Genomic DNA, 13,094 nt, shown 5'->3' with positions numbered 1-13,094 from the left:
AGAGAAGCTTTTTACGTCGTTCGGCCGGACATTGGCAGCGGAAACCCAGGCTTCTTAAAGTAGCGTTTCGCATTTCAGGGCATTTAGGCGGAAAAAGCAATCTCCGAGCGGAGAAGATGGAGCGCGTCACGCAGAAAAGCCACAGCCTCCTTAACAAGAGAGAGAGAAGGAGGGAGCGAACGAAGGAGAAGAAGGTTTCTCTAGTTCTCGAGGGGATCCTGGAGCGGACTGCCTGGCTTTTCGAGTTCAGAATACCTGAAAATTCCTGGAATTTCGTGCCGGGCCTGTCCAAAATGCGGATGCTGAGATGAATAGGCTGGTTCTTTGGCTGCTCGACAATGGAAGCAGCGCCGAGCCAAAAATGGGGTTCATTTACATGAGCCCGCTTGCTCTTAAACGCTCTGCCTGATTACCCACGCCTCCAGAAATTTATTATTCGAGCACAACCCGCGCTGCCACGCTGCCACTGATCGGAAGGGAGATTTGCCTTTCACATGGCTTGGTAAACAATGCTTAATGAGAAAGAGCAAAGAAGGTGCCGGAATTAAATGGAAGAATCGGGAAGGCATCCGTGAAAGAAGCAGGAAACAAACATTTCAAGATGATATCCTCCGACGATATTTAACATTAAATCCCATTAATAAGAGACAGCTCCATTTTACTGTCATGATCGAATCTGACCTTGAGTTAAGTAATGTGGATTGAGAGCGTAATGTTTGCAATTTAGAATTTGAGGTTCCTTATTGATGGGGGGGGGGAGACTTCAACTTCAGTAATTACGAGAATATGTTTTGGTCTATTACGCATTTCATGTCCTGCAACAGAGGCGAGATACCTATACTTTCTACAACGACTTTAGTAAGTTGTAAATAATCATGTACAACTTACATTGAAAAGCCAGTAGTGGTAAATCATATAACCAGGACCTGATTTAATAATAAGTCAATAAGGATCAGTCGAAGGATCCCCGAAAATAATCTACCAATATTTTCAAGGGCAAGAAAAGGTTTGTTTGTTTCATGAATTCATCAACATTATCACTTAACAACTATTAACTTAGCAAATTTACTTAAACAACTTTTAACTTAAAAATTTTAATTAACTACTTTTTCCCCCAAGTTGATTTACATTAACGTTTAGGTTGAGGTTCGTCTGAAATAGTTGTTATGTGTTTGTGCCTTCAGGGAATTAAAAGTTATCACTTGTTTACTTCCTCGGTGTACTGCAACGCACAGCCATGTATATGGAATGATATAGGTGGGAGTTTGTGAACCCTAATGCACTTTTTGTAACTGTAGAATTCAAGGGATGATATAGATATGTGACTTATTGTCCCAAAATTTCAAAATCGTGTCTTGCGTTTCTAAACTGTTACAATTTATTTCATTCGGCGACATAAATATGTATGGCTAGTTGACCCGTTCGAAACATAAGCGATCGATAACAGGAATTCAAAAAATTGTTTTTTTAGTGGTATTTTTTGAATAAAATCCGAAAGGTGATTTGTTTATTTAACTTTTCGCTGATAGTGGTGAAAAATCTTAGAAATGATCTTATTTATGATGTTTGAAGAAGTACAATAAAAGTTAAGGCGCACCCTCAAAAAAAAAAAAAGAAAGAATCTATAATCAAAATATGTGCTCGTCTGTCTGTGTGTACGTAATCCTATATCTCCTCCAAAGTTTCAACGTCTACCAGTTCAAAACTGGTACGGTTGGATACAGGACATTCAAGAGAAGCTATTCCTCGGATCGCACTCCTCTAAACCTTACCGAGCTAGAGATATGAATTGATGAGAACATCGTTAAAATTATCAATTATCATCCGGCTCAGGTGGTGAACTTAGATTGGCGAGCGAAATGAGCTGGAGTATGCCTCTAGTATATATAATGATGTGATTTACCATGTCAAAATAAATGTTTTCTTTTCTCCTTTTAATGTAACAAGACAATTGTGGTTCCTGCCCCGAATGAGTTGAGATAATATATTTATTTAAACTTGAACCAGAATTCAGCTGAGGAAAATTAATAATTCAAAAAATACATTTTCTGGCCCACGTAGGATTGATCCAATAACCTTTGCGTTATTGGCACGACGCTTTCCCCAACTGAGCTCTAACGTTCCTCCCTCTCGGAATGATATATACACTGAAGTAATGCGTAATAAAGTAGCAAAATAAACTGAAATCGATACAAACTGAAATAAATGGAATCTTTAAAATGCGGCCTTGCTTTAACGAAGTTATGGCATTCTTACAAAAAACACCTGTGAGAAATAATATATACTAACACCTTTGAGACATTCTATATATGATTCTATGATTTACCGAGTTGAAATAAAATTTTTCTTTTTTTTTCCGGATCCCATTACAATACAACTGAGATTTTTATCCTGCCCCCACATTGAGTTACTACAGTTATATATTCAGGGAAATTTGGATCAGACTTAGCTGAGGAAAATTAGTCATTCCAAAACTACATTTTCTGATCTATGGGATTTTTGACCACATGACCTTTACAATAATAGCAGGACGTTCTTACCGAGCTAATAGGCCTTCACATCGGGATACTAGACACTAAAGTAATGCGTAATAAACCAACAAAATAAATTGAAATGGATGCTTCTATTTTCTTAAAGTATTTTTAAAAAGGTATACTGTGATTTATCATGTTAAAGTTAATGTCTTGTTTCATGATTTTAACAACAACAGAACTAAAGATCAGAACTCTGCAATGTGTTTAAATTATACATTTATGGCACTTTGGAACAGAAAATCTGCTGAAAAAAAATGAATCATTAAATCGATATCTTTCGGCATATGGGGATTCGAGTTCACGACCTTCGCATTCTTAGCATGATGCTCTACCCAAGCGAGTCAACCTGTCTTCATTTTGGGATGTTATGCATTGAAGCAATGTGTAATAGAGAACACAATAAATCTTTTTTTTTTCCTACCAAACAACCATAATGCGAAACATATCTTTATTTTTCGCCAAAAAGGTTGAAATTAAATCTTTAAAATGATGCCTTACTTATGAAGTTTGATTAAGTATTGAGGGAGTAATGATGCTTTCAAAAAAGAAAAAAAGAAAATGAAAAAAAAAATTACAGCTTTGAGAAATAGTGTACATGATTATTGTTGTTGTTGATCACTATAATGGTATTGATGATACATTAGAGTTAATATAAAGTTTGCATCATATAAAGTGATATTTACAGTTTTACTGCTTTAACTGATCTACAATTACTGCTGATTAGTGTCTGCTTTAAAATAGCATCATAAACATTTCCAGACTAATCATTCATAATTCTGCTAGAGCGTACTTTTTTTGCCCAACGGTCAAATTCAATCTGGCATATAAAAAATGTCCCCCCCCCCCTGATTTTTTTTAAATCTAAAGTATGTCACTGATCTTCAAACAGTTTTTTTACGTAAAAATAACGCATAGGAAGTAGGATATATTTTTATGAACCTCTGAATAATTATCTATTTCTAAAAAAGCTATACGGGTCATTATCAAATAAACATGCAATTTTGTTTAAAAAAATAAATGACAGTGTATAGTTTTAATTCCATAAAAACAATACCAGCAGAAATCTTTCGCTTCAATTGCGTCTGTAATTAATTTAGTAAACTTTCATTGATGGGGCATGGAAACGAAAAACAAAAAACGATGTAAAGGGGAGGGAGTTCATGAAATTGTGATAGTTTGTGACATGGAGGAGGGAGGGGTAACAAAAAGTGCGACCTCGCGGTTTTTTTTTTTTTTTTTTTAATCATAAAACTTTTATGTTACATTGCGTGCTGACCCTTGACTATAGAGTATGTAAAAAAAAAATGTATGTAACTCTACTCCATAAAATCGGTGGCACCTTAGCTGCCTCCACTGCTCTGGAGAAACTTTACTGATATAACTGGTGTAAAGTTGCACATCGCTTGTAGAAGGTTACACCATGGTAATGGAACTATAGCGTAACACCACACGAATTTCTGTGTAAGGTTGCACCAGAATTTTCTGTATGCTTGCAGAAAAATTGTTTGATAGGTTAGCAAAAATTTAACTTCCTTGGACGAGCACTAATTTTCGTTATACTAATTAGTCTTATACTTCAAGTTACCTATTCGACTGTTTAAATTATCCAAACATATTAAATAATAAAGTAATAATTACTTTCTATACGTTTTAAATTGGAAGTAAAAAATTACTAGGTTACAATCTTAAAATTTTGCTGTGACGAAAAAAAAAATATCCTTCCTCTTCCCTTCTTTACTGCTGTTGCTTTTAATTCTTCTTTTCTTTTTTTTCAATGTTTATCAAGTTCATGCTGTTTCACCAAACAATATACACCAATCATTTATTTATTTTAATATACAAACAAGATTTTTTTATTGCATAAACAGAGGAAATAACCTGAGTGGTGTCCGAACCCACAACGTGAGTCTCACAAACATTTCGCAAAGCAAGAGATTTTGCCGCTCGGTTACAAAAGCCTGTTTTCGATTCGCTAATAAGAGTTTTCATGCTCTGTGCTGATTCTGATCTTCACGCTTGCGCTTTGAATTCTTTTGAAACCATAGTACAAGGTTCCTCGAGCAGTTTGAGTTTTTATAGCAATGATACTACACACTTCAGAATTCGTGTCACGTTACTTCAGAATTCGTGTCACGTTACACCCATTAATACTAGTAACCTTACACATGTTTTTTACAGTGAGGAGGAGACGGGGTAAAGTAAAATGTAACCCTTTGGGACAAAAGTTGTGACAAAAATGTAGCAATGAAACATACCTAGTCAATTTTTGTCTCCGCCTTTAAAACTTTCGGAGGAGATAGTTTACCGGGATGGTGCATTGTTCTTTTTTTCCATTTATATCTCTCCACTTTCCAAAAAAAAAAAAAAAAAGCATGAGGGAAAAAACTCAAACATAATCATAAAAAAGTCCCCTCTCTTTCTCTCTCTCTCTCTTTTTTTAATAGATGCTCATATCAATGAAAAAAATTAATGTCACATATAACAAACACTAAAGTTTTCAATGATATTATAAATTTCTTGAAAGGAAATTGTCTCGAAATGTTTATTCATTGGTCAGATTGACTACCTTACCCATTGAAAACAAATATTTGCTTGCTGGGTTTGATAAAAATTTTCTTTCTAGTTTCAAAGCGAAATTGCCATCATCAGATCGACAGATTAAATCTTTTCAGAATTATTAACAAACGCTTTATTGATTCAATTCCCACGAAGACGAAAGCAAAGTACTACTTGAAAAGTCATCATTTTAAAGTTAATCTGAGAAAACCGACAACGCCGAGGAAAAAAGAAGTTTTCTATAGGAAGGCTAAATATGAAAAGAAAAGAGAAGCAAGCGTTGAAAGGCAAGTTATTGGAAGAAATGTTTGAATGGGGGCAAATCTGGAAGCCAGATAAAACACAATTATATGAGTTGCCCGCGCAAGGGTAAATCCTTCCATTCAGTTGTCGAGAGGAGCTAGTGGGTCTGTCAGGAATGAAGCATCGGGTTACTAACGGTGACTGTGGTCTAGGGGGGGGGGTAGAAGTGATTTAGAATGTGGAAGCTGCTTGAAGTCAGGACCCACTGACAACGGTGGAGTTGTTGATCTTTTGTACGGGAATTAAGACCCCCTTAAATGAAGTACATGACTATAGTATAAGAAGCTTTGGACTATCCTGCTTCGTCCAATGATTTCCCTTGTGTCCCCCGTCCCACATTCACAATAGACTACAATTAAGTAGTTAAAAGGCTCTGGAGAAGTGTCTGTTTTCATTGGCCAGAATTACTCATCCCCGATGTGCGATGACAGAAGCGATGGGACGTATAACTCCGTCCAGATTAACTGAGACATCATCCAAATTAATAGACGCAATCAGGAAACTCAGTGGCGTTCAACTGGGAAAAAGATCTCCTTATGGGGGGTTATATCCTGATTACAAGATGAAGGTTATTTTGAGATTCATTTATTGTTGTTAATTTCTAATTGACTAAATGGGATTCTTGCAGTTAACATTTCAATTGAAACTCATTTAGTTGAAATAGGATATAGTAAGTAATCATTTATAATGGATTTTTCAACGTTCCCCAACCGAACTCTTATTCTACTTATTCATTTTAGTCCTCAATATTGGATTAAGCGATTCAAAAATGTTGAATACATATTGCTTATTTACTTTAAATCTTGTTTTTTTTTTCAAATAACTTTATTTTAAGTCCTCATCACCTAGTTCTGTTTATGGGCAAAAAAAAAAAAAAGAAAAGAAAAAAAATACTAATGCAACTTTTATCAGGGTTCTTTTCATCTACTCAGTCAACTATATTAGTTCGATTTAACTGTTATGCAATCATTTTCGATAAAAAAAAATTTTGGAGATTAGTAAAACTACCTTCATTAAAATCAATCAATAAAATGTTTAAATCTCTCTCTCTCTCTCTTTCTTTGTCTTTATCACACAGTTCTCTCAAAGTAGTATTTGTGGATTATTTCGCGGAATGCAGACATTTTTCTGCGTGTGACAGCTCTGTATTTCATTTTAAAACGTTTACTAAAGATACCCCTCCCCCCCAGGCAAGAAATTACACATGTTATGTGTGATTTCTTAATATAACTTCAACGTGTAAATAACTTCAGCAAAAACAACATTTTCAATCAATTACTTAAGAATTTACGTTATTTAATAAGTAGCTTTAGTTATTTCATTATGCTTGATGTTTCGTTAGATTATTTTTCGTTACTTGATGAGCTTTGACCTCAAAAGTAGCATATTATATATGGTGCCGTCCCTGTGTTTTTCGAATTCGTTTCTCGTTAATATTTTCTGTGATCGGAATGCTATCAAATTTGATTCTACGGCTGCTTTAAACAAAGTGAGTGGCTTATGTGCATTATTATTCATTTTAAAGCCTTTTTCAGAATTAAAAATTATGTTTTGCTAATGTCACGTGTGCTTCGCAAAAGAGTCCACATTTGAAATTCAGTCAGACAAAACTAGGGGAGACCGGGGTCAGTTGTTACACGGGGTAAGTTGTTACATTCGAATTTAAAATTAACCGCCAGGAGAAACTGACTTTCCTTGCAGTCAATGATAGCACTCACCCATCTGCATTCCCTGACAATCACTGGAGGGCTTGCAGTCAGTAGCATGGAGAGTGCTCAAGGAAAACGGTTTTTCGAGTATAGAAGTAATTTTTCTTTCCGCTGCTATTTTTCTATTTGTGACGAAGCCGTTGCAGATAACAAATTTATTTCTATACCACGTGAAAGCCTACATTTTTAGGTAAGTGCTAACATATTTAAAAGTTTTGTACAAAGATATATTACCAGTAATATGTGCCAAGAACTAAAGTGGCGTCATATGGGGCAAGTTGTTACAATTTTGTTGGGGTTAGTTGTTACGAGTAACAACTTGCCCCATGCAAGTTTTAATTTAATATTATGTTTTCTTTTTAAATGTGATGTGGCGGAGGACTATAAAAACAAGACGGACAGGGTAAAACACCTAAAGAAACATTCCTGGACGTGGCTAAAGAAGTAATTGCAGGTAGTTCATTACGAAAGGCAGTCGATGAATTTCATGCTGACACTAGAGAGATTCTGCAGTAAGATGAAAAATTGTGGTGGTAAGTAGTATTTCTGATCCGTTTTATTGCATGATTTAATTCATATAAAATACTGTAGTTGGATGAGAATAGTAATAATAATAATAATAATAATAATAATAATAATAATAATAATAATAATAATAATAATAATAATAATTCTAATATCTTTCATTCTATGATTTATTTTATTGTTAATATGTATGGTTGAAAAAATAATGTATTATTTCAATGTATAGGTCTTTCTCCAACGCTGCAGGCAGTGTAGAAGAGAAGACGGTTCGCAAGCGGAGACCATAGATCAGCGCCATTTCAACAGATACACCAGTAAATATGTCTTCAAGCCGAAGCTGGGAAACAAAAATCTGTAAAAAGGAAATTGTCTAACAGAGAAGAAATCAATAGACACAAAGGCAAAAAAAAAAAAAAAAAAAAAAAGATAAAGACTGATTCTGCATAGAGTGCTCTAAACCGTACTCAGAATCCAAAAAACAAACTAAACGGCTTCAATGTCGTAATTGTGACAAATGGGCCCATGACCGATGTGCTAAGTTTGATAAATTATATACTTGTAAAAATTGTAATTTGCGCGCGTGCAGGCAATGATAATGATGATGATAGTTTATTATAATAAGCCATTAATGAAGTAAATCTGTAAAGCCAAAAAGTTTATGATTTTTAACGTGGTTAAGAATTTTTTAAATTTAACAGAATAAACCAGAAAATGTGTAAAATTCATTTCATTACTAAACTATATCTCATGTAACAACTATATATAGTGTAACAGCATGCCCCGTGGTGGAGTAAGTTGTTACAATCTACATCTATTCAAAAAACTTGAAATATTTTTTAGTAGTGACTTCTAATCATTTTTTAAAAAATATGTTATGAATGTTAAATAATCTAGATGCATTTTAAAGTTTCACGCGTGTAAATAATCGAAATGGTTTAGAGTAAAAAAAATGTTGAAAAAAATTGTAACAACTAACCCTGGTCTCCCCTACTAATGTATGGCGGCTCTACAAAAAAAACGTATCGTTCTGATTGCATTCTAGAAAGGGTAAAGCATCTTATTAAAGTATTAGTGTGATCTCTATTCAGTTCTAAAATAGCTGGATGCCTTCACATTGTGTTAAAATTTAGACTAATAAAGCGAAATATTGCAAACTTGCCTGATTCCAGAGCTTCTAAAATGGACTCCGAATGGCAATTTCTTTCTATGCAAGATTCTGCGCCTTATCATGAAGCGAGAAGAATTTTAAAAACTGTATATCCGACTTTTGCTTTTGCTTGGTAATGTTCTTTATATGCAATCAATTACAACTTTATAGCAGGCGTAAAGCCCCAAATATCCGTAGAAATCAACAAAACAAAACGACATTTAATCAAAAAATGAATAAACGCATAGTATCCCCATCCCCTGATAGAAGAATGTACAAAACTATAGAAAGCATGTAAAGGCAAATGTAAGCCTTATCAGAGTCCAAAGGATACGTGACCAAATATTGACAGAGTACTCTGTATTAATTCCTTGTTAATTTTTTCGCACCTTTTTTTTTGTAATGATTTTTTCGATGTATTTCCTAAACTTAATATATCTGGGACTTAACAAAAACTTCTGGGAAGTAAGAAAATGCGAAAATGGTAAGATTTTTGAAAGGAATTTCATCCCTATTTTATCAAATCATGACATTTTTTGAGTGTCCTCATTGATTTGGCAACACGCTGTAAATTCACACTAATTTTTACCATGGTAAAAAACGACGGAAAGATGATAAATATTCTGAGCAATCTCCATTTTAATAATATTAGAAACCTATACAAATGGATACAATTATTCCACTTAGTAAGTTTATTTAGGTTCCTTTTCCTGCCTCTTGAACTGTTTTAATTGTACACGTAATGAAAATTGAATTATTTAACTAAAGCTATTGTGACATGATATGTAAGCTTAAAAAGTTTCGTCTCATAGAAAAATTAATATAAATGAACTAACACCTCATTGAATAATGTACGTGCAATGCTGAAAGTTTTTTAATCCCTCTTTTGTGTGATGTTTTATTCTGCTTATATAATGAATACTGAATTGTTGTGCCTCAAATTTTACTTTAATAATGAAATGCAAATTAAAACAAAAGAATCTCAAGTGAAATTTCTTTGTTAACATTCATAGTTGAATGACTAAGCAAACAATCTCTTAATTAGTCATTTATAGTGATTTTTTTCAAACACAAATTATTTTATAAGTTGTCAATGCTTATTTTTCATTACTCAAAAATGATTAAATTTCTATTCAAACACAACCTTTCCTTTAATGTCTGAGACAATTAATTAGTTAAATTGACTCATTCTATCATCATAATTCATTAAAGAAATAAGAGAAAATAATCATTTCACATTTTACAGAAGAAAGAAAATAGATTTCTTTGTTCTTTGAAAATCTTTTGTTTCAGTTTCATTTTTTTATTCATATCATCACGCTTAGTACAAACACTTTTAAGTAAATTGAAGCGCGTTTTCCATGGTGAAATTAAATGCCAATCTGCTCTCTTTCTCTCTCCGACTCTGTGTGTCTATTTCTCTCTTTACTTTTTTTTTTTTAATACTTAGTAAAACAAATCTTTGCTTCTCTCATTCAAATTTTTGAATATATAACGTTAAATGTCGAGCACAAGTTTAATCACTCATTCCTGGTTCTCTCATCTGCCAAAATCTAAGGAAGTTGTATCATTTTTACGTCAGCTGCAATTCATTATTGATAATGAGCTGACTGACTTAAGTTTTCCCAAGTATGCATCAATGACGCTATGGTCAAGATTCTTTTCGCACGGACGGAGTACACAGTACGTCTGTTTTGAAACTTTTTTTATTTTTATTCATTTTTTAATGCAATCTGTTATTTTTTAAAATGTCATTGATCTGTTTTTTAAATCATTCACTTATTTGTTTTAAATTTAATTTGCTTATTTATTTATGTATTTATTTATTTGTTTTTTTAAATCATTTACTTATTTGTTTTTATTTTCATTTGCTTATTTATTTATTCTTATTCTTACTTATTTATTTATTTCGGATGATTGTGATCTCACTTTTTAATCAAAGAAGCTTGTACTTCTTGATTATAAATTCAAATTTCTTAAAGCAAAGCTAAATAAAATAATGCTCAAAAGCTTTAAAAACATATAACTACCTACTTTTCAGTTTTTCAGGACTCTAAATGTTTTTCGAGGCTAGGGTGATAGAGGTTAGTTTTAGTGTTCTTGTACTATGGATGATATTTTTAATAATTTAAGGTCCTTGTGACATACAGAACTACTATATATCCACTAAGCTCAAAATTTATCCTTATATATTATTTCTGTACACTGTTAGAAATTTCATCTTAAAATTACGGTGAAATAACCGGCAGCAGTGTGTCCGTCTGATTAACCGTAAAGTTTACGGTTAGGGTTGATACTTCACATTTACGGGTTCAAAACCATTTTCAACTAAAATGGTTAAAAAACCGTAAACATGTAATTTTACGGTTTCTAACCGTATACATCTAGTACGGTGAAAAACCGTAAATACCACAATATACGGTTTTGTAACCATATTCCAAAAATACGGAGAAAACCCGTAAATACAACATTTTACGGGTTTGTAACCATATTCCACTAGTACGTCAAAAAAACCGTAAAGATACCACAACGTAACATTTTACGGTTTTGTTACCATATAGGACTAGTATGTTGATGTACCGTAACTATACCACTTTACGGTATTGTAACCATATACGATTAGTACGTGGAAAAACTCTTAATGAAACACTTTTTGTAACCATTTAAAATGTGCATAGGCACCTACTAGTATTCACAGTAATTTAACCCATTTGGTCAGGTTTTATAGTATGTTAATTAAATGAATGGATCTCTTTAGTCTGTTAATTATAAATACAGGTGAGAAATTAAATCAAGAGAGAGAGAGAGTTTCCTTTTAGAATTAAGGCTTACCATTTCAACTGTAACAGTTACAGAATATTAAAAATAAAGGCATTAATTAAGAGAATATTTTAATTGACTTCAATTTTTAAAAATCAATAAGTAAAAACCCAATAGATACACTACACAGTACTTACATGTTGTTACACAATGTACAAGATTGATTATCATTATTTTTTAATGTATAATTAGAGCTGTGGTTATATTCAATAAAAAGTGATTGAAATATGCACTAAAACTATGAAAATATGCAGCAAAAATGAAAAAACATGCAATATTTTAAAAAATGCTCAGAAAACTTGTTACTTCTGAACCAAAACGATTGGATCTTTCAGTTTTTATAAGGAGATACATATTTAACCAATCATTCACACAAAAAGTGATAAGCAATGGTTCTTCAAGGTCGGCTTCTATGAGACATGGCGAAACAAAAATTACTTCTTAAAATTTTTTTCAAAGATAAAAAAGGACCTAAAATCAAGAAAAAAAAACCCAGCAATAAACATTTATGCATTCAAGTGCACTAACATGAAAAAAAAATGCAAGAATCCGCAATTGCATATGCATTTGAATGTATTACTATGGGAACATATACCTGCAGAAATGATTTTTTGAGCTATGTGAAAAAATAAGTTTTGGATTCCATACCAGCATTAGGAAAATGCTGAAATTTTACACTTTACTCGAGCTTTATTTTTCGAGTTCCAAACAAATAAGCAAGCTTGTACAAAAAAAAAAAAAAAAAACTTAAGTACAGTAGATCACAATAATGCAAAATTTGCTGGTACCTCCAAATGACAATTTAATCCAAGCTCTCTATTATTGAAAATATTTTAAACACAGAAAAAATAAGAAACCTTACGTGGACATCTTGTTTATTTTAGAATTTGAGCAATACAAAATAATTTACAAATACATATATACAGCATAACAAATGTATTACAAATCGCAACATTTACAAATAATAAAAATCATCTTTTATGTCTTGGACCTAGGCATTGGATTTATTTTCACAAAGCACCTGAAACATAGATTAAAATTAGCCATGTAAAACACAAGCCTAATATTATGGTATTCTTAAACTGCAAAATCAGTTTCTGTTAACATTAAATTAAATGCAACAGCAAAATCACTTTTCATCTTTTCCAATATTTATATCAATACACAATAGAACATACTGGTTCCTTAGGAAGAACGTAGCAAATTAAATATGCTTTCTTAAGGCATAACTTACAAGTTAAAATACATCTGCAGCATTATTAAAAAATTCAGTTGCATTTAAATATCGGACATATATCGTGATATATATCGGCGAACCCTCGTAGTAGCACATTAAAGCTAATCAAATAAAGTACATTCATTATATGTACAGTTTAACTCTCTTAATATGAAATCACGGCAAAAACGAACGTTTTGTTCGTTAAGTTTGGTTCGCTATCTAATTACAATGAAAATTTCACGCATAATGCGTAATTGCAAGTCTCGGCTAAGACGAACAAA

The sequence above is a fragment of the Uloborus diversus genome, chromosome 3, assembly GCF_026930045.1.
Source record: "Uloborus diversus isolate 005 chromosome 3, Udiv.v.3.1, whole genome shotgun sequence".
Taxonomy (NCBI): domain Eukaryota; kingdom Metazoa; phylum Arthropoda; class Arachnida; order Araneae; family Uloboridae; genus Uloborus; species Uloborus diversus.
This window is presented reverse-complemented; position numbering follows the sequence as displayed.